We start from the raw sequence: 23,195 nt of genomic DNA on the forward strand, positions 1-23,195 counted from the left end.
CATCCTAAGCTTGATCTGTGGGGTAATCCTGGGCTACCGGATATATTCAACGATGGACGTGGGACCGCTTGGGCTAATTTAGGAATCAATTCACTGGGTGATTTATATGGCAACCAGGGATTTTTAGATTTCGCAACACTTAAACTTCTTTTTAATTTAACGGATGGTATGCGATTTAAATATATGCAAATTAGAGATTTTTTGGTTGGTAAAATGAAAATTAACCAAATCTTAGATTCAGATTCATGGGCATGTTTCTATTTAAAAAATCAGAAGTCAGTAATTAGTCAGGGTTATAAATGTTTAATTAATTTCAAAGAAGATAATTGTCCAAAAATTGCTCTGAAATGGGCTTCTAGATTAGGGACTAATATCACTCCCACCAAGATCTCGGCGTCACTTTGTAATATCAACAAAGTAGTACAATCTTCAAGCCTGAGGATTCAGTTATATAAAACTATTTGTTCTTTATATTATACACCGTTTAGAATTTCTAAGTGGTCCTTAAATCCTACATTAAGTTCTCGCTCTAAGTGCCCCAAATGTGATCTTGTTGCGGCTGATATCATTCATATATTTTTTTCCTGCCCAGTTTTGTCTGAGTTTTGGTCCGGATTTGAAAATATTTTATTGCAAAAACAAATTGCTCTTGGTAACTCTTTCACCATTGTCTATACTACTAGATATACAATCTGAGAATTGTCCACAAAAAGATTTATTAACTGTATTAGTCTCCTGTGCTCGACTGACAATTGCCAGGCTATGGATATCTGAGAAACCCCCACATATCATGGAATGGTGGTTTTTAGTTAATGAAATTTACACTATGGAACGTGCTATTGCCAAAACGAGGGGATTGAAATCTATGATAAAATTTGAAAAAATTTGGGGAACTTTTCTTTAAGCTTATTTATTTATTTATTTTTTTTGCCAACATGTCTCTAATGTGTATTTATATGTACGGTCTATTGGATATCAGATGTACATGTTATCAGCTAATCTTTTGTTTTGTTTGGTGTTGTCAATAAAAAATTAATAAAAAAAAAAAAAAAAAAGAAAAAAGAAAAAAATAAGAAACTCTTCTGACATTCGTCAGTCCATGGAAGGGGCTGAGGTGTATCTTTCAAAGTAAGTGCCAACAGAGGTTTGGCCAACAGAGAGAAGTTAGAGATCCACTGCCTACAATAGGAAGTAATGCCCAGGAAGGCACGTACCTCTCTTTGTGTGGATGGCACAGACATTTGCGCAATCGCCTGAATTCGTTCTGGGGTTAATCGTCGTCCCTCCTTTGATAGGAGATGACCCAAGTAGGTAACCTCTCGACGAACATATTGTAGTTTGGAAGGTGAAACCTTATGATTCAGATTAAACAAATGGCGTAACAATGCAACGGTCACGTTTTTGCAAATATCTTCTGAATCAGCGGCGATCAACAAGTCATCCATGTATTGGATTAAAGCAGCACCAGACGGCAAATGAAATGTATCAAGATGACATTTTAAAGCTTGGCTGTAAATAGAGGGACTTTCACAATAGCCCTGAGGTGCGCGCTTAAACTGGAAGCTTCGGCCTCCAAGAGAGAAGCCAAAAATATCTCTACTCTCTTCTGCAATTTGAATACTAAAGAAGGCATTCTTTAGATCGATAACAGAAAACCAAGTCGCTGTGGAAGGTATCATTGTCAACAGAGCAGTGATATCTGGGACAACAGGAAATTGTGGTACAACAATTTTGTTTACCTCCCGAAGATCAATTACGAAACGATATACAGGTGGCTGAGAAGGATCAGTGCGTTTAAGAACAGGAAGAATAGGACTATTGCATATGTTTCCTCTCGTTTCTTCAACCACACCTTTCTGAATCAAATCATGAATGATTTCCAAAAGCGCTTTTTCACCTTCAGTGGAAATTCTATACTGTGTAATACGAGGCAATTCAACATTAGGCTTGAGAGTGACAACATAAGGTGGGATCTCAAGACAGCCCACATTGTTCGGACCCGTGGCCCAAAGCGTTTCCGGAAGAGAAAGCAATTCAGGTGGAAACTGATCTTTGGACAAATACATTGGAGAAATTAATTTCTGACCTAAAGTAGGATGTACACCAGAAGGAGAACAGTGTATCGTAGCATGCATTCTTTTCAATAAGTCCAAACCCAACAGATTCTCACCGCAACCATTCGTCAAGAGAAGCGGAGCTTCCAAATCATATGGGCCAATTGAAATGGGCAAAGGGCAAGAAACCGGATTACGAACAGGGGCGCCAGAAAATCCTACAGATACATTCGTTAAGCCAGACAAAGGTGCCCCAGGGAGTTTTGAATGAATGATAGAACTTCTCATCGCACCAGTATCTAAAAGAAATGGCTCTGAAACACCCATTGTAGTGACTTTAACATAAGGTCCATTCTGATCTATTGGAATCAACATAACTCCCTTACTTTGTCCATGGCTGTCCTAGTTAGCATGAAGACTTTCATTCCCGTCTTCAACATAACAATCCTCATTGTAATATTGTGTAGACCGAATGTTTTGCTGATCAAAGTAATTCACAGAATTAGAAGGAGGGAGAGAACACTGTTCTTGGGTTAACATACCCCGACCTCTACCTCTGTTTGCTGACTGGAGGCCACCACGACCTCGTGAAGCAGATGGTGTCCCATTTTGCTGCAATAAAACTGGACAACTATTCTTGAAGTGACCTTCCTCTCTACAATAGGCACATTGATTAGTACCTAACAAAGGTCGCGAAATATATGGCTCAGGCTTTTGATACACCCTCTGAAACTGCGGACGCTGTTGAAACTGGGGCTGAGCATAACGAGGTGGATAAGCCTGTTGCAAGAGAACTTTAGTTTTTAATTCTTTAGTCTTTTTCTCCTGCTTATCTCTTTTTTCTTTATCTCTATTTTCATAATATTGAGCAGTAGCCAATATCTGGGCTGAAGAAGAAACAGCCCATGAACTTTCGGAGTCTTTCAATTTATGCGACAGCTCGGGAAGCAAATTAAATACGAACTTATCCACAAATAACCGCTGTCCACCTTCAGTAGTCATGTCCTGACCACTGTGATCAATGAATGTCTCCTCGAAACGAGTAAAGAAATCGGAGACACTCTCATCTTTCTTCTGTTTACACGCGGCTAGTTTTTCCCAATTAACTCATAAGGCAGGTATCATCGTTTTCATTAATTTAATAATCCTACCAGGGAGTTCTGAAATCAAAGCATCAGGCTTCGCACCACCCACTTGGTTTCTATCTGCGGCAATTATAGCATCCCAGTCTCCACCTAATTCTTGGGCATGATTCTCTTTACGAATTCTAGCCCATAATGCTTGTGGAACTACATTCCCCATCAACATATCAATATCTGCTAGATTCATGATGCAGGCTTCAACAGTTTGTGACAACTCTTTATAATAGCCTGCAGGATTCTTACGAGGATCTGGTAGAGACTGTTTAAGGGCTAAAACTTTGGATCTTTTCCAGGGGACATGTACCCATATACGCTGGAAGTGAGCAGGAATAGCTTGATTAGCACTTGCTGCTGGAACCGCTTCTCTCCATACTGGAGGAACCTCTCTCATTGGATAATTTTTCAGTGTCAACCTAAATGAAGGATCGGACTCTGGAAAAGTCTGTGTGGAAAATAAGGTTCTAAAAGAAACAAGTGTCTTTACAGCGTCCTCAACCTTAGAACCCACAATGAGACCTTTATCAAAATTAGCCTGAATGTCTAACAGACCCTGAAGAACTGAACCCAAGTCCATATCCTCCCATCCTTTAACAAGAGTATTGCACATAGTATTGAAAACATATCTCTGCGTAGGCGCATTCCATTGTAAGAAGGTAGGCATAATATCAGATACATTATACCGAGGACCCTTTTCAATCCATTTACGAGCAAGAGAGTCCAACATTTCTCGTTCTTCGGAATCTGGGAACTGACTACGAGACTGTCTTCGAGAAAATGCCGGAGACACATTTAATGCCTCAAAGAAAGGAGACAAAAGACCAGAGACCGTTTCTGTGAGTCGTTTACGCATAGACGGAGAACTGGACATTAGAATAGGGGACAAAGTATTAGGTGAACTAACGGAAATGGAATCGGTAATTACCGGAGGAGCAGAAGGCAGAGAAGACAAAAGCAAAGGAGACGAAGGCAAGGCTGGCAGAGGCGGCAATACTTGAGGGGGCAAATGTGGAAGAGCCGGAGCAGGCGGAGGCGCAACTGGCGGCTGAACAGGCTGTAACAACTGGGGTGCATTAGCACTATGTGCATAAGGCGGAGGCAATCTCAATAGGTAGACATCAAGGAATCCTCTTCTAAATCCTTTCTTTTATCAGAGGGGGAAGCTGGCAACATCGGGTAGCATTTATCTATTGTCATGCGATGCTGTCTCTCTGAAATTTCCATCGCATTATCGACTTCTTCATCTTTAAACTGTTGAGCAGCCTGTATAATGGTCATACCCTGTGCTTTCTTATCTCGTTTTCCTTGCTTAATTTTCCTCTGTTTGGCTTCCTTACGCCAAAGGCGGAAAGAGTCAAACATTGCCGGCCGGGTTTTTCTTTTGATTAAAACTGCTTCCAAATTATCTAATATGTCAGGCTCAAAACTACCATTTTCTTTCCATTTTAAAACACCATCATTCTTCGTGTATCGGATCCATACCTCATTAAAGGCGATGGGGCCAACACCATGTTTAGAGTAGAGTTCATCAATGGGAGTTCCAACCGAAGGAATCGGACAAGAGTCCTCAAGCCAGGAATCCCTATTACAACCAAAGCAACAAATTCTTCCAAACTTAGTCAGACCAGGCATCTCGTGATTTCACCGGACTGTTCACAAACATCAAGGGGGCAAACTCAGTTTACGCAGCACAAATGCACCTACCCCTCGGCTTTGGCTATTGCAATAGTCAAATCTAAGGATCAGAGGGACTAAGAAACCAAGAAAACAAAACAAAGGACCAAAAATTGTGGGCGCGACCCACCAAATACTTAACTAAGGATGTCTTCTTATGCCAACAGAGGCCCCGTCTATCGTCTCGCCTTACCATACATCATCGAAAGAGGGCCAAGGCAGGGCGGCAGTCAGAGCAGCAGTCGTCAGTAGCCGTCAGGAAGGAGTAACCGCGCTGCAAAAGACCTTCGGACCACTTTCGACATACAGGGGTCGCTTAATGTGGCTCGCGTTTCCTCCAGAATTTTCTTGCGGGGTTCCTCATGACCTTCAGGCAGAACCACTACCTCTGAAGCCGCAGTACGTTGGGCGCCAGTTGAAGAACCGGAACCTTTTGGGTCCGGCGGCGCAGGGTACGCCTTAATCTCCTGGGTTCTCCTGCTCAGCTACACAGAGACACGGGGACACTCCGTCGGCGTAAAAGATCAGATTTTATTAGCTGCAGCTAGTACAGTTATCCTAGAAGTACAAACGGTATGTTCTGAGGAGACTGCCACTTCACTCCGTTGCGCACAATCTTATATATGTCATACGTGAAATATACATTAACCAAGAACACACCTAAAGTATATAGAAAGAGCCAATAAGAAAAGTTGGAAAATAGAACAGAACCATTAGGAAAGGTTTGAAAACAAAGTATCGGATAACTCGAAGAGCCTCTCCTCCAACTGTGTTTGTCACCCCTCCCCAAGAACTAATTCATTAACAGGTTTTGTGGTCGACTCGCAGGTGACGAGATACGTTTGTATGTTTTGGAGGACAGTTGTGAAACGAGAGAATACGAGCAGAGGACAGCGAAGGCCAGACGATAAGATAAAGTCAGAAGAGAATAGTGTGAACCAACAGATAGTTGAGACAGGGATAAGAAAAACCAGACGGGGATTAGTGTACTCGGTCAGTGCTAACATCAGCTTTGTAAATAGAGGCAGAAGGCTTATTTCGACACGAAGCTGCAGAAAAAGCAGAAAAGACTATGTTCGCCGTGCTGCCTGAGTGAGGGCAACACAAAATGGCGGCGGAGCACAAAATGGCGGGTCGATTCGATCACGATCGAAAATCGAATTTCCTCAAGGTAAACTCACTTTGGGATTCCCCTTCCCCACTCCACCCCACCCTTCATCCACCCTCCATTTCTCCTCTGCTCTCCTACTCTTCTTCTATTGTTCTTTTCCCAGAGTTTACCTTTAACCCCACAGCTCTCATCATTTCTTTTTTTTCTTCACCTTTCTTGTCTCCATTTCTTTTTTATCTTTTCTTTCACTGACACTATGTTTCCTGTTTTTCTTTCTTTTACCATGTCAGCCTAACCCAAAAGTGGAATAGTCTATTATATTAGAGTTATTTTTCAAAATGTATGGTGGAGCAAATATATCCTACATTTATAGCCTCTTGAAATTACCAGGGGCCTGTGTTACATACAGTGCCCAGAGGCACAACAGGATTAACCGTCCACATTCTGTGCACCCCGGGCACCATAGTGTTACAGAAGGAGCCATAGATCCCTGTGCGTCCAGTTTTGCAATAGAGATAGAGTAGGAACATATATAGCACCAGTGTACCTATAGCTGCAGCATTTCACCAAAGCCCCTACTCAACTGCGATACAATACTTTTCAGCATCGGGTTATCCCTTACCCAAACCTTCTCAGGAATGTTCATCTATCAGCCACCAGGCCCCTGGAATACTTTTTTGGAGCCCTTCCCCGATTTTATAGCCGAGAGTATCACAAGCAAAGGTGCTATGACTATACTAGGCGACTTCAATATTCACCTAGATGAACACAATAGCTAAGCTACCAACAGATTAACCCAACACATGGAAGCCATGCAACTTAGACAGCTGGTTCAATCAGCAACACACAAAAAAGGCACATAATAGACACAATCTTTTCTAACGACTCCAAACTAAAGGCAGCCACTCCTATACCAGTTCCCTGGTCATACCATTTCTTTATCACTTTTATTCTGGCCAAAATGCAAATACAAACTATAGGAGACAACGCACCGAAGTCAGGCAGGAAGTGGCCTACAATTATACCAGACAGCATGATCAAGTCCCTAGAAGGGCAAATCCCGACCTTAGCAGGGGATGTAGAGGACACAGATATTCTCTAGGCCGAATGGCTCAATGATGCAGCAGAAAACTGGAGTAGGAAAAAAAGGAATGTGACCAACCACACAAAGAGAAAAGCAGCATGGTTTAACAACCATCTTGCATCCCTGAAAAAAGCATGCAAAAAAATTGAAAGGAATTGGCAAAAATCATATGACACAACCATCAAGGAATACTATAAGAAAGCAATCAGACAATACCACAATGAAATCAAATTAGCCCAAGCCACACATTTCCAGGAAAAAATAAACTCGGCCACCCACTCTTCCAGAGAACTGTTCAAGGTTGTCAAATCCCTCACATCCATAGAGCTAGTAGTCTCTCTGCAATCCTCATCAAAGGAGAGATGTAATGGACTTGCAGTTTTCTTTAAAAAAAAAAGTAGAAAATATCTACGACTCTATGCAAGAGGACAGAGATAACCCAGACCTACAAATTATGGACCCCTCGGGGCAGGTCGCAGGACCCGTACTAACGCACTTTCCAGCACTAACCAAGGAAACCACAAGCATGATTTTATGAAACATTAAATCAGGCTGCCCTCAAGATCCAGTACCCCCACACAGCTTGTTACAGGGTGGGGTGCCACTCTGACCACCACCAGAGAGCTGTTAACATGATCTCTCACTCAAGGAAGAGTTCCAAAAGTATGGAAGCATGCTATAGTCCGACCCCTATTAAAAAAACACAGCTAGACTCAACAGACCTAGGGAATTACCACCCCATTGCACTCCTACCCATCCTAGGAACAATCGCAGAAAAGCATGTCAACCAGACACTGTCCTAATCCCTAGAGGAGAACAAGGTGCTACATCAGTCCCAAATGGGGTTCAGACCATTACACAGCACCAAGTCAGCTTTGCTTCTGGTCACGGCGGAAATCAAGGGAATCCTCGATCAGGGGGGTACTGCTGCCATCCTGCTGCTTTACCTTAGTGCAGCTTTTGATACGGTGGATCACAAAACACTGATTCACAGGCTGGAGAAAGCAGTGATACAGGACAGCACACTAAGATGGATAGTGTCATTTCCTAAAGACAGATCCTTTCAGACTACAGAAGGCGGACATTACTCGTATGCTCTAGAGATCGAATATGGAGTACCACAGGGCTCACCCCAGTCCCACTCTATTTAATCTCTACATGCAACCTCTGGCCGAGATTGCCCAGGAATTTGGGTTATCAATCGTATCTTATGCTGATGATACACAACTGATAGTCTCAGTGGCAGAGGGCCCTAAATCAACCAAAACCAAGTGGTTCCCTGTATGGAAAAAGTAGCAAAACGGAAGACTAGCTGTAGGTTAAAACTGAATAGTGACAAAACAGAGCTTATGTTCTTAGGATATAATTCTCCACCACGAGTCACCATTAACTGGCCAAAAGGACTAGGATGTCCTCCTATCAATAAAAACTCCATAAAGAATCTTGGAAGGTGGATGGATCACAATTTTTCCATGGAAACACAAGCTAGGAAATTGTCTGCCATTTGTTTTGGAATACTACGTATGCTTCGTAAAATTGTAGGCCTCATTCCTGAGCAAACCCGGAGAACAGTTATACTGTCCCTGGTGGTCTCATGACTGGATTACGGGAACTCCCTTTTCCTGGGATCTCCCAAATACATAGTGAACAGACTACAGGTGGTACAAAACGCAGCAGTCAGGTTGCTTAGAAGTATACCCAGGCATGAATCCGCAAAAGGTGCACTGAGACTACTGCACTGGCTACTGATACAGGCCAGGGTCAAATTTAAAGCATTATGTATAGTGCATAAAGCTATGACTGGCAAAGGTCCAGCCCCTCTCAGAGTACTCATCACCCCACATACACCCGAAAGAGCTCTAAGATGCTCCTCAGATCGTCTCATCAAGACTACAAGGATAAAGAGATCCAGATGGGGAGGAAGATCATTCTTGCACCTAGTAACAAAGCCCCGAACTCCATGCCTAAAGAACTGAGACTACTCACGGACGAGATAAGCTTCAGGACAAAAAAAATTAAAACATGGTTGTTCCCTGGATAACTCAATGCTCCACCTGTTATCATTTGTTCCTCAGCGCTGGGAAGCCCCTGGGCAGCTATGCGATAGATAAAAACCCTAAACATAAACATAATCCTGAAGGTCATTCCCTCACTTTCATTGAGTGTTGCCCTAAGCAAATGAGGAAAAACATTTCCCTCTGCAAAGAGGCCTTCAGGAGGTACACTGATGTGCACCACAGAGAGGTGGGGCACAGTCAGTATGGTTCCCTAAGGTGGCCCTTTGATTGGGGGTCCCATGGAACACCCAGACATAACTCTGCATTTACTGTACCCACCTGCAGGTGGATCTTTGATTTCCTGCATCCTCTTTTAGGTGCAGGCCAAGTGCTGCCTGTGAAGAGAAAGACAGAGCGAATATTTCAAACTGTCTGGCAACCGCCTCAACAGTGTGAGAGCACGAAGGAGTACAGAGGAGCGGAGTACAGTAGAGTGTAGGAGAGTCAGCGGGCAGCAATTGGAAAATGGCTGGAATAAAAGGTAGCGGCAGCGAAAGCGGCTGTTGGCTTCGGGGTGTTTTGGGGGGCAGAAAATGGAAATCAGTGTGCCTGCAATGAGCTTGCGGTGGGAACTGCTGGGGACCACTGAGAACTGCTGGAGGCTGAGTGTGCGTCGGCAATAGGCTGACTGGCCTTTCAGTGCAGCACAGAGGCGGCCAGCATTAGGCCTGTGTGGTTTGCGCTCCACTGAAGGGCTGGCAAGTCCACCTCTAGCTCTAAGTTTGTGTTTGTGTTCTTAACCCAAAACTGGAGCCCCTCAAAACCCCCATCTGAACCTTAGAACTGACATTTTGGTATGTCGTCCAGCTGTCGCCCAGTCAATTATTATTTGCCACATCTCCCCCACTTCTGCCACTCCTTGTTTTAAACTGTTGGAATTCTTGTACAGCCTGGCCCAGCAAATCTCGGCAAACTTCACTGTAAAACTCACAAACCACTTAAGTTGGAGCAGCATTCTTACTGCCAACTACTCCTTGCTAAATTCTCCAATCACTTGCCAGGATATATGTTGTGAATGTCAAGGGCATACTGAGTGAAAGACTTGGCTCAGGCAAAGGCGGTCCAGGGATTACAATAAACCTATCTAGCTGCAGCTGTTGTTTCAGTTATAAAAAGAAGAAATCCTACAACTATCAATCAATCAATCAATCAATTACATTTGAAAGTGCTCGGCTGCTTCAGCAGAAGCGTCCCGGTGCTCGAAAGCAGAGACTGACAACACAGCTGGGCTGGCACGTTTAATTTTGGTCAGGTTTTTAATTCTTTCCTGAAGCATTGCTCAGACTCGGCCATGCGAAGTTTGATTGGCAAATAATTCCAAAGCTTTACTGTCAGTACTGTAAACGACCTACCTCCATGACAAACTTTAGCAAACCTGGGGATATGCATAAGTCGGAGGTGGTTGGATCTCAAGGATCTCTCTTGTTGATACCTGCCAAGTCTGTTTCTCAAGTAACAGGGACTTTTGCACACCAAGGCTATAAAATCCAAGGCGAGATCCTTTTAGCCACTAGGAGCTACAATCTACAACCAGACAGAGCAGCACTATGCGCTCTAAAAAAAACTAGGGGACCCATAGTGACACAGAGTTGTAAAAGGAGGAGGGATCTCACTGAGTCTAGAACTGCAAAACTATCATGCAAAACAAATCTCGCAGGGCACAGCAGAGTGACCAAACCTCTACTACCTAAATTAGAATCAATCCAATTGCAACCAAAAATAACCGCAAAGTTTAAGTATTTGAAAGACGCTGGGGCAGCAATATATTCCAGTAGTAGTAACATCAACGGACTCACCCCTCCGTTTAGTCCTGTTGTGGTAGTAAATCGGCGGAAGGGGATGCCTGAAAAGCAAAAGTAATCTGGAAGGCATGGGGCAGGGCCTCTAAAGCCAACTCAAAGTGCCTCTCAAAGAGCGAGTTGATGCAGTCCCATACAGATGGAGATGAAGTTCAAATCAAGCCCACGAGACAGATCATGCGACTCCACAAGGAGTACCCAGAATCACTTGCTGCTACTGCCCCTAAAAACCCAAAGTCAACAGCAAAAAAGGGCCCAGAGCACGACATTTCTGCTGTCTTAATCAGGTCATCTCTGGGAGGGCAAAAACTGTCCTAACTTATAAAACATCTTGAAGAGGAGGAGGCTAGGAGGCAGCTGTTTGGGTAGATTGGGGGGGGGGGGCACACACCTGGCAAGAAACCTACACAGGAGGGCTACCAAACCTGGAATGATACTTGCAAAGGCACTATGGACTGCAAGGGGGCTTTGGATAAAAGCAAACTGTCCGAATGTCCGGACTTCCCATGCAGAGAGAGAGCGGAAACAATTGACTGCACGCTGGGCTTGGTAAAAGACTTCACGTATCTTAACACCAAAGAATGGGAAAAATTGTTCGCCATATATGCTAAAGATGGTCTGCCCAACTCCAGCCCCAGCCCAACTGAACGTAATGAGCCATGAGGAGGCTACTGGGCATTACTCCTCATAATACTTCAAAGTTCAGTCGAGGAACTGAACTATCAGACAAACAAAATGTACATTCAGAGTACTATCTTAAACACCTTGGCCATGTTCACTTCAGGGATAGATGAGAAAATTGCCAACCTCGATAGCTTAATAAAAAGAGTGCAGGCAAGCCATCAAGGGGCATGGTAAGGGTGCAACTGCTCAACTGTCCTGTAGAAATTGTTGACCCTCCCAGAGACTATGTCTGAGCTCCTTAATGAGCTAAAGCTCAACTCAATACAAAGAGAACCAAATGCTCTGGGAGTCAAATGTGAACCCGGAACTAAACATCCTATCCACCATGGGGGAACTGGGTTGGAAACAGCAGATTTTGAGGTGGACATAGCTGCCATGGAAGAGGCTCAGGTCGTAGATCCATGCCTGCAATCACCACAGAGGGAAGCAGCAATGACAGGACTGGTTCATGGAACAAACAATTCAACAGCAAAGAAGTCAGTACAGAAAGCATGCCCAACATGAGAGTAAGGGGAAAAACAGCAAAGCTAAGAGAAAGGGGTGCAATAAAAAAAATCTCAAATAGCAAACCAGCTATTAGCCTAACCAATCTTCAACAGGCGAATAAGGGAGACACCCATAAAGTCACCATCAGAACATCCACCATTCCCAGCTCTGGCACTTGCAGATGAACAAGACACAAACAATGACAGCAAGGAGCCCAAAGAAACAATGAAAGAAGGGGTCTAGGCCTTGAGGGGGACCCCTCCTGCACAGCCAGTTAACGACGTAGCCACAATAAGTCACAACTTAAAATCTCCCTGGGCACGCCCCCAAGGCCCAATAATTAAGAGAGGCTATCCCCCACTGACCCATCGAGAATGGCCATCTAAAGGACACATGAAAGACCTATTAGCAATAACAGTAGGCCATAGGACAAAGAGTGTGTCCTTTGATCTAACAAAGGAACTCGATAAAGGACTTGCATGGCCTACTAGCGCCAATAAAACCTGATCCCCAAAGCCAGTTGACAAAACCACCAATGCGGAAATATACCTCCTACAAAGCCCCAGGCTGCCATAACCTCTGAGGCACAGACCATGAGCACCAGCGAGGGGACTAGGACTATTCTGTACTCATACTGTATATCGAAAGGCCCTTTCAATGGCTTAAATCGAGGTAATATTTTGAAGCACACTCACTTGTTTCTAACACTGGGGAAGTCTCATCAAAGGATATTCTCTCAATCAAGTTCCTCAATTCTGGGCCAAGGACCCACAGCGAATACAACAGTCACTTGGGGTACAGCTGAACTGGCTCAGAGGGTGTAAAGGAGGCAGATACCTTTAAGAGCTGGGGTATTTCATTCTCTGTCCCAAAGAGTGCAGGGTATCTGCACCCACTCAAATCACTCAATAATGTGGGGGCACACCCTGATCGAATTAGAAGAGTCGACTCAGTGCTTCGGAACGCCCTGAGTAAATCCCCTGAGCACACCACAGACTCGGCCAGAACCATCACCTTGACACCTATTCAGCAATTGGGTGATGAACCTGAATGAGGCTGGCTAGCAGGCACACTGAACATGACCAGAAAGCTGTGATGAAAAGACGCAAATAAAAGCATACAGGTCAGGAGTTGCCCATGCAGGTGAGAGCGGTGTGGCGGGGTGGGGAGGGGGACTCAACAGACGACGACAAGGGAACATTAATTTAAATGTTAAATATGGGCCACTCCTGATACAGGCAGACAACAAACTAACTGTGAGTATACTCCTGGAATATTATCGGGCTCGCTAGAAAACTGGACGACTTGCAGTCCTTGTGGTATATACGCTACTTCCATGTTGTGCTACTAATTCTGCCACACACATCATCAGGGTCAGATACGTACATCAGGTATTTCTTGGTGAGCTCAATTTTCTCTGTTTCACTTAACTCTCTATAAAAGGAAAGTGTTCTTCTCTTTTAATGTTATTGGCTTGACTACGGCGCACAGTCCTTTACTTTTTAAAGGCAAATTCTGTCCATTCACAAAGCAACTTTTTACTCTTGTCATGCTTATTAGGTAGGCCTTATATTGGTAATACTTGTGTTGCATGGTGTAATTGGGAAGTTTGAAACTTTGGTTCCTTGTTTGACCAATCATATAATTGTCAGGTCACTTCAATCTTAATTGGGCTCCTTTATTTCCGGACAATCAACATTATTATGAGCTAAGCTTACTGGTAGGTTACATATCATAAGTTGATTACTCAAATAATTGAGTAATTTAACAAATACATTGCAGCACGTATTGTTGTGATATACTTTCTTTTGCTTCAGGTTATTCGCCCTGGGACATTTCGGTACGCGGAGTGGTACTGCAGATACTTGACAAAGGAATATATGATGTTACAATGCATGCAATTACAACGGATGCTTTTACAACACAGTCTTTACTTCGCAACTCTGATTACATTGCATGATTTTACAACGCATGCCATTACAACGCATTTTTAAAAACTACCATTACAACGCATTCCATAACAATGCATACCATTACAACGCACAATAATTTTAGGGCAACAGTAGGGTAAGTGTTGGATAGTGTAGGGGTAAAAATTACTGAGTGTTGGATAGTGTAGGGGTAACAATTGCTATTCCCACTCTAGTGAGTGCAACCGTAGGGAAAGTGTTGGATAGTGTAGGGGTACAAATTACTATTCCCATGTACTCCAAAACCCATACCCACCCTAATACTAAAAGAATCTCCATTACTTACCTTATAATGTGTTGTAATGGCATGCGTTGTAATGGTATGTGTTGTAATGGCATGTGTTGTAGTGACATGCGTTGTAATGGCATGCATTGTAATGGCATGCGATGTAAAGGCAGTTGCATTGGAACAGTTGTGTTGTAAAGGTAGGTTGTTGTAATGACTGCTTTGTAATGGATGTTTCCCTTGATAAATGCCTCCTGAACCTAACCTGTTTCTTTAGGTTTCCATACTGTTTGGGTTCTTGTGTAGCTACACATGAAAGTGTTATATATTAGTGTGCCCTTTTGAATGTTCTAAACGTATACCAGGGTCTGTATCTCTTATTACTCATTGTACTTCTGTTTACAGGTTTCTCGTTGATTGCCACATCTATATTCTGTTCCAGGGCCGTTACTTGACACCTCAACATTTCTGTTCCCTGGTTTTTATCATACTGAAGTCCACAGCTCCACCTTTCCTGGACCTGATCATACTTACTATCAGATTGGTTTTTGTAGTTCTTACTGACCCTTTCCTGTCTTTTACGTTCTCGGGATTCATTTGCTTTGTCAATTCTTGTCTCTTTACTATACTACTAATGGACTATTTTTGGGTCTTGCGCTTGGGCAATAGAAGCTCCTCTCGAATGGCATGTCTTGTATGTGCACTTAGGATGTGTCACATTATATTTTGATCCCTCCTGGTGCCACTCTGTTAATCAATTTGTACACTGCACTGGTGTGGTAACGTGTTCTCCTTTGAGTCCCTGTCAAAATTACGCAGTGTGTTGTCCGATATTGTATTATGTATTTTTTACACCTTTGGCATAGTCACCTGTGTGATGAAACACATGTTGGCTGTTGTTGCGATGACATGCATAAAGTATCTTGCCGAACTTTTCACATCAAAATAAAGACTTGAATTGGACTCAATGTACTAAGAATCCTTAATTATTGGATATGATACATTTTCCTGGGACTACCGTGTGAGTGCTTTGGTATCTATTTGTATATAACCTTTGAAAGTTGAAGGGGCATGAATGATTGCGGAAGGGGCATGTTAACACAGGCTTGCCACTTTATAGAGTTCCAAAGGAAAGTGGCAGTTTTCTGGCAACATGTCCCCATTTTGTCTTACCTACTCCTGGGGTCTTTTTATTATCATCCCACAGAGTTCAATTACATTTTACACCTTCACCCTATACTTTCTCCGCTGACCAGTGCAGGCTGAGTGGCTACGGAGACTAATTCATCCACTGGAGACGACTATATTTAACCATGCAGTTACAGTTTTGAATCCTGACTAGTCCACTCAGCTTTTCCTACTTTCAGGTTGATTTAATGAACACCATTGAATTGATAGTAAACATGTTATCAGGGCCAAGACGTGCTTTGTCGATGAATTTGCATTTTTATAAAAAAGACTGTTCAGTTATGATGGAACACCTGTCAATACCTTACTTGTGGGAGACTGCTTTCAGAAGTGAGTGGGGTGCCGTTCGTGGTAGGAGTCTGAGACTGGTTTTAACAAAGTGCTTTTAACGGAGGGGTCTATCCAAGGCTGAGGAACGGAGGAGCCGCCTGAAACCTCATTGGAGGCTGTCACCCGAGGAAGCGAGTGTAAGGCGGGACTGCGAGGACCAGCAGCCCCGCGATTGAACACAGCTGTGTCCTCTTCCCGTACTCCCGCCCTCCCGCCCTGACGCTATAACACTCCTCACGGCCCCCGCTTCGCGGGAGCCGTTCGTGGTAGGAGCCTGAGACTGGTTTTAACAAAGTGCTTTTAACGGAGGGGTCTATCCAAGGCTGAGGAACGGAGGAGCCGCCTGAAACCTCATTGGAGGCTGTCACCCGAGGCAGCGAGTGTAATGCGGGACTGCGAGGACCAGCAGCCACGCGATTGAACACAGCTGTGTCCTCTTCCCGTACTCCCGCCCTCCCGCCCTGACGCTATAACACTCAGCACGGTCCCCGCTTCGCGGGACGCGCGCGGGCGAAGCCCGGGCCAAGGGCGGGCCCGTCTGAGCCCGTCCGAGAACGTCAGAGAACGGAACGGGACCCTTCTCTAACACCTGCTGCTTGCAACTTTGGGTGCCTGGTAAGTGCAAGCTAATTACTGCACCTTTGTAACTCAGAGGGACTTTGTCTTAAGACGTGGTAACTAGATGACAAAAATGGATAAAACGCAGAAAAGGGATGGTCCTACTTTGCAATCGACTGGGGGCGCCCTAATGGGAACATTGGACAATTTTTTGGTGAGAGTGCAGTCAGCCCTTGCTAAGGACATTGAATTAACTGAGAAAAGACTATCACTAGACATTCTCTGTGACAAGAGGTCCTCTTTGGGGAATATGGCTAACTCAAAATCACCTCCCTGTGGTCAGCCTGTAAGGTTGGATTCCTCGAGTCCAGTGTCTCCCGTGATGGAAGAACAAACTAATGAGTCAATGATTTGCCCCATGTCTCTGATCGAAATAATGGACGATAATGTTGACACTGTTAATATGGGTAATGGGGTCCCCACTTCCGAACCTTTGTTAGGTGTTAAGACCCGCTCAACCAGCAACCTAAATGCGGCTTCCGGCAAGCAACAACCAGCCATTACCCTGAAAAAAAACTGTAGGGGTAACCAAAAGAAAGCCGCTGGGAAGATCGTTAACACTAAGGCTGGTCAATCCCTTGCCTCTGTTTCAACAAAGGCTACACCTTCACACCCCAAACCCCAAACAACTGAAACAAGGTCACATCCATTACCACCATTGGGGACGTTAGATGTGGAAGTAACAGACACAGTACCTTTTTGGGTCAAAATGGAAAGTATTGTTAAGAAATTATGTGATCCCATCTACGAAAGATTTGGTTCTATTGAGAGTAGACTTGTATGTATGGAACTCTCACTTGCATCGGGTAATTCTCGGGGTGGCAAACCAGGCCTGAGCTCGTTAAAAGAGCGTTCTGGCATAACAGGACAACGGATTGTGACCAAATCCACTGCCAGTAATTTGGTTAATTCTGCACTAGATAATCGACCTATCCCCCAGGAGTCTAATCCGACTTCAGTAGTGGACACTCGGATAGTAGATGAACATCTCTCCCCACACCCGCTACCAACTAGCCCTAGGGAAAGTAGAGTAAGAACTGACAGGCAGCTTCCAATCATTCAGCCTGCAGCACAGGCCTCTCCAGGCCTAATTGATCTACATTTACCCCCTGAAGCTGCCCCCTACGTGGTGATTTTAACTGGGGTTCCCAACCTGGCGAAGGGAGCAAGGGAATCCTATTGGGATTTAAAGAACAAATGTACACATTGGCTTAATGCCAAACGACCACTGCCGGCCCAGATGCGTGCTGAGATCTTATACGCAAGGCGTGTAAACTGGGTGGGCAGTAGTACCAAGTCATCTAAGGGGGATTGTGTTGTTATTAATTTCAGGGATAGGCGGTGTGTGGAATATATTTGTTCTTGGCCCCAAAATGCTTCTTCGTCTATGATATGTACAATGCCACTGTCTTACTTTTATGTATCTAAGTCACAGCCTACAGGTGGGAATACACGCAGGGGCCCCTTGACTAATGGAACCTTTCTTGAGGACATAAGATCGATTAACAGATTTGATGTACTCTCTGGGTTAGCGGACTGCGACTGACAGTTTGATGGTAGAATACACTCTAATGATGTTATACCACGTGTATCCTTAATAACATCAGGTAAATGTGGACAAACAAATGTGGTTTTAACGGCAGATGAGGGTATGTGTGATAGTGATCCGCCTAATGGTAGAGATGTAAACATATCCCTTGTCCAAGAAAATATGACAGGGATCAGAGAACAAGGCATCCTTGTTGAATGTCAAAACGAAATTTCAGGCATTAATCCCATGCCTTGTCTTGGGCAAGATATAGCCCCTTCCCCTATATCTATCACAGGGAGTATGGAAGGGGGATTCATCTCTGCAGGCCACGTATTGTTTTTATCTTGGAATGTGGCGGGTATAAACTCTAAGCTATCATCTCCCCTTTGGGTAGATTTTATCAGTAAGCATGACATCTGTCTTTTCCAAGAGACATGGTCAGTGGACCCGGTGTTCATGCTGGGATATTTGAATTTTTTTGTTCCGGCAGAGAAAAAACCCAGGGGACGGGCATCAGGAGGCCTGATCATCTGGATTAAACAGAATCTGGAATGCAAAGTTCAAACTACTCAAACACAGAACCCCGACATATTGGGAATTAGGCTGACCAGTCCGCTAAACCTTAAATTTGACATTTTCAATGTATATGTAAGGGGCTTACCAGGCGGGAAAAAATCTGAGGTGATATCTGCATTAAACACCATTGTAGAATCTAGCCCCATTGATGTGCTCCCACTTATTGTGGGAGATTTTAATACGACCTTCGAGCCACTCGGATCTCAAGACATGCTTCTGACAGAGGAAGAGGATGCAAAATGGGGTGTCCCACAGCTTGAGGCAAAGACAGTCGGCAAATGGACTGAGGCGGCCCTGTACCTGAAAGGGTTCTGCCTGGGCAACCAGTTGAGGGCAGCCAATGGCAGAACCAAATCAGACAGGATGTGTAACAAAACGTATAACAATGGTACTAGGGCAAGTAATATAGATTACCTCTTAGTCCATTTGAGGATGTGGCATACGTTAGTGGACATGGTGGTCGAGACACGGATTGAAAGCGACCACAATCCCCTAGTAGCCGCGTTTGATTTGGGAATGGGAGCTAGTAAAGATCAAACTCCTGATAAGAATGGCCCAGCTGTAGTTCTATCAAATAACGAACGCCACCTCAAATGGCGTTACGTAGTAGAACACCCAGATTTGTTAGATAGTATAGAGTCCCATGTTGAAGAGGCGCTGTCGTCAATTACGGCAGTAGGTAATTTAGGACAACCCTCAGTAACATTTGAGGAAATTCATGGAAAATTAGTTGAAAAACTAAAATCATGTTTTTGCAGACCCCCTGTAGTGCAGAAAGCCCCAAGAAGCAAACAGGAGGGTTGGTACAATGCCTCCTGTAAACAAGCTCGTACCGAGCTGGGACTTGCTCTAATATCAAAAGATTCGAGCAAGATTAAATTTGCTCGTAATATTCATAAAAAAGTTTTATGGAAAGCAAAAAAGGATTGGAACGAATGTGAGTGGCAAGACCTAAAAGCAGCATGTGCTGATAAAGACCAGAAAAAATTCTGGAATATTTTTAAATGGAAAAAGGGCAAAATAGTTGACAGTCCTCACAATCATGTACCCCAGAGTTCTTGGGTAGATTTTTTTAAGTCTCAGTACTCGATAGGTCCTGAGGAAGCTAGCAAGTCTTTTCAGGTGAGGCCGTTTTATGATACCCCTGTGTTTAGTGTCGGGGAGGTTGACATTGCGCTTGATAAGGTCACCCAGGGTCGTGCGCCCGGCATGGATTGTATCCCGGCCGATGTATTTTTGTATAAAAGAGCGAGGTGGTCATTATATATCATGCACCTAGCAAATGCTATTGCTCAGGGAATGGCGATCCCGTACTCTTGGAAAGGTGCAGAAATCGTCCCAATATATAAAAAAGGGGATAAATCGTTGGCTTGCAATTATAGACCCATTAGCTTGATAGATGCTTTACAAAAGATTAGGCTGGTCTTGGGCAAAATCCAGACCTGGATGGAATCCAGTAATGTGCTAAGTCCATTGCAGGCGGGGTTTCGCCCTAAAACCAGCACCATAGACCAGGTCTTTAGGTTCATTGTCCTCTATTGGAGGACAGTGGTCCTAGAAAAAGGGGTTTTGTACGCTGTGTTCGTCGACCTGCGGGCGGCCTTCGACTTGGTCCCACGTGACAAGCTGTGGCAAGTGTTGGAGGGTTTGGGGATGGCGCCGGAGTTATTGGCATTGGTCGTCCGCTTACATGAGAGCAACTTTGCTCGGGTCCGGTGGGGAAAGCAGGGCAAGGTTACGGAGTCTTTCCCCGTGGAGCGAGGAGTGCGGCAAGGCTGTGTCTTGGCACCGACCTTGTTCTCACTCTTCGTGAACGGGGTGGCCGAGTTCCTCTCCCGGGTCCCTTCAGACGCTCCGGCAATGTCCGGTACCCGCATTCCTGTCCTCATGTTCGCGGACGACACTCTGCTGATTTCTAAAACTCCGAGTGGCCTACAGCTAACCCTCCGGCGCTTTGAAGAATTCTGCTTGCTACGTGGCTTGGAAATTAACGTCTCTAAGACCAAGTTCATGGTTTTGAATGGCCCGAACCCGTGTAGATCGTACAAACCCTTTAGTAGCGTAATTGTTATGAATGGCTCTCCCCTGGAACAGGTGGATGCCTTCACTTATTTGGGAGTAACACTACAGAAGAATATGCGCTGGAAAAGCCAAATAGACTCTTCTATTTTGAAGTTCAAACAACAGACAGGTTTCCTTTTAAAAAGATTCAAAACCTCGCAGACCCAGCCTATAGCCCCACTCCTTGAGGTCTATATGATGAAGATATGTAGCTCATCCTTATATGGTTCTGAGCTATGGGGATATGGAAGTAACCCAAAACGATTGAATGTCATGGAGAGCGAGTTTATAAGGAAAGTTGTTGGCGTACCGCAAAGTACTCCCTTGCTACCCCTTTTTTGGGACCTAGGTTTGAAAACCATACAAGATACCGCCAACTTGCGACCATTGCTCTATTGGCGTAGGATCTGGTCAACTGAGGAGCTAAAGCATTATGCGCTGGGCCTAAAAGAAATAATGGAGAAAGATCACTTCCCTAGAATAGACTGGTTGAGGTCCATTAAGGTGTTACTCTATAGATTGGGATGGAACAACCTTTGGGATGATCCTCAAAATGCTGTTTTTCCCCCAAAGGAAATTGTTAAAGCCAAGTACTGGGAATTTATTGCCATGGAATCTGCTGCAAAGGGGTGTTCTTCCCAGCTAACAGCTAGATATCTAGAGATTAAGGCTTATCCCAGTCAGGAACTTTATTGGGATTTGATAGAAGCACCAACTGATCGCAAATTTTACTTTCAGTTTAGGATAGGTACTCTCCCTATTTGCTCATTCACATCTAAATGGACAAAAGGGTCCCCGGATAAATGCCCAAAATGTAGGGATATGATTGAATCTTTGAGCCATTTTGTTTTTTTTTGTCCTCTCTATGAGCTCCCACGGAAAAAATGGTTATTACCTGTCTGTCGCCTTTTAGGCACCCGAAGACACGTAGAGGCATTAAGAATCTTGTGTTCAGATCCGAGCCCATTAATTGCAATTGCAATGGCAAAGTATATAAAGTGGGCCTGGATAATACGATCTAGACAGACAAATATTAAAAGTGCCTAATGTAGTGGCGCTTGTTCGAAGTCATGTATCTTTTATCTTCTAATTTCGGATTTATCTGCTTAATTTAAATTAAATTAGGAAGTTTCTCTAATCAATTGTTTCACTAGATATTATTGTTGTTTATTTAAATTGATGTTTAGCACAGGAGTAAGTCCGAAAATCATGTGCCTATGGATATATGTTATGTATTGTTTTAATTTATGTTTTAGCATGTGTATGTAGTTGGTTAATGTATGATACTTTCATGACTTAATTGTCGAATAAAGTTTTTCAAATCGGAGTGGGCTAATATTGAATGCGGTCTTTAGGGCAGTGAGACCAGTACGGCCGCACTGGGCGCTGACCTCGAGTGGGCACTGACCTCAGGGGGGCACTGTGTTTAGCAATTACCTATGATTTAAAAGCACCTGATGCACAGTTCCTTTCAGCTTTCAGGCAGCAATAAAAATATCATGATAACTCTTGTGATTAATGTTCCTGCAAGAGAGAGGTTGGAGTTTTGTCTAGTGGCAGTTTGGACTCGCCATAAAGTAGTGCAGTGGGTTAATACGCCTGCTGCAAAGAACAGATCTGTATTTTATTTGGACAGCTTTAGTGGAATAGTAAAGACGGCCTTTACCAACGCTTTAAAACAAATTAAATGTATTTGACAGAGGGCCAATGTAGAAACAAGGGGCACCTTTGTCCAGGTGGTAGTGAGGGAATCGGAGGAGGAGGTCATATGTGGGGGGCTCAAAAAAGATTGTTGCACCAAGCGCCCCCAGCGCCAAAGCTGACCCTGCCTGAAAGTACCAATTGTATCTATAGCTCCTTTTACATTGCTCAGCAGCCTGCTTGCTAAACAGGTGCAGGCTCTTGTTGACTCATCACCCTAAGCCTAGCTGCTTAAAGTGCAGCACAGTCCGCGGTCGAAGTGCATACAGAAAAGTATGAAGCTGTGATCCAGAGTTCAATGGCGACAGCGTCAGTGAGTGAGTGGGCGGGGCTTAGAGACAAGGTTAAAAATAATACAGAACTCTTTACAATGTGTTGGACTCTCGCTTACAGATAATTACATATGAACTATAACTAAGGCTCACAGTATTCCGTTTTTACTGATATTGACATCTGTATTTATTTTTAGATCAAGAACAAAACCGAACATAAGTCTTCTTTCCAATAATGACCATCAGACCTGTGGTTGTTCAGATTGGCAGTAGAGCGAATTAAAGAGAAGGAAACGGTTTCCAAATGAAGTGAGATGTGCTGCTATTTAAGCTGTTTCACAATGATAATGTTTTCAGGTGGACGCTCACCACATGATGTAGCTTCTTAGGGGCATATTAACAAGCCAGGCGATAAAATTATCGCCGCTTTAGCGGCAGAAAACTGCCGCTAAAGCGGCGATAATGGGCTTGATAATATGCTCGATGGAATTCCAATTGAAGCCCATGTTAGATGTCCTTCACATTTAACATGGGTTTCAATTGGAATTCCATAGAGCATATTATCAAGCCCATTATCGCCGTTTTAGCGGCAGTTTTCTGCCGCTAACGCGGCGATAATTGTATCGCCTGGCTT

The sequence above is a fragment of the Triturus cristatus genome, chromosome 6 (assembly GCF_964204655.1).
Source record: "Triturus cristatus chromosome 6, aTriCri1.1, whole genome shotgun sequence".
NCBI lineage: Eukaryota > Metazoa > Chordata > Amphibia > Caudata > Salamandridae > Triturus > Triturus cristatus.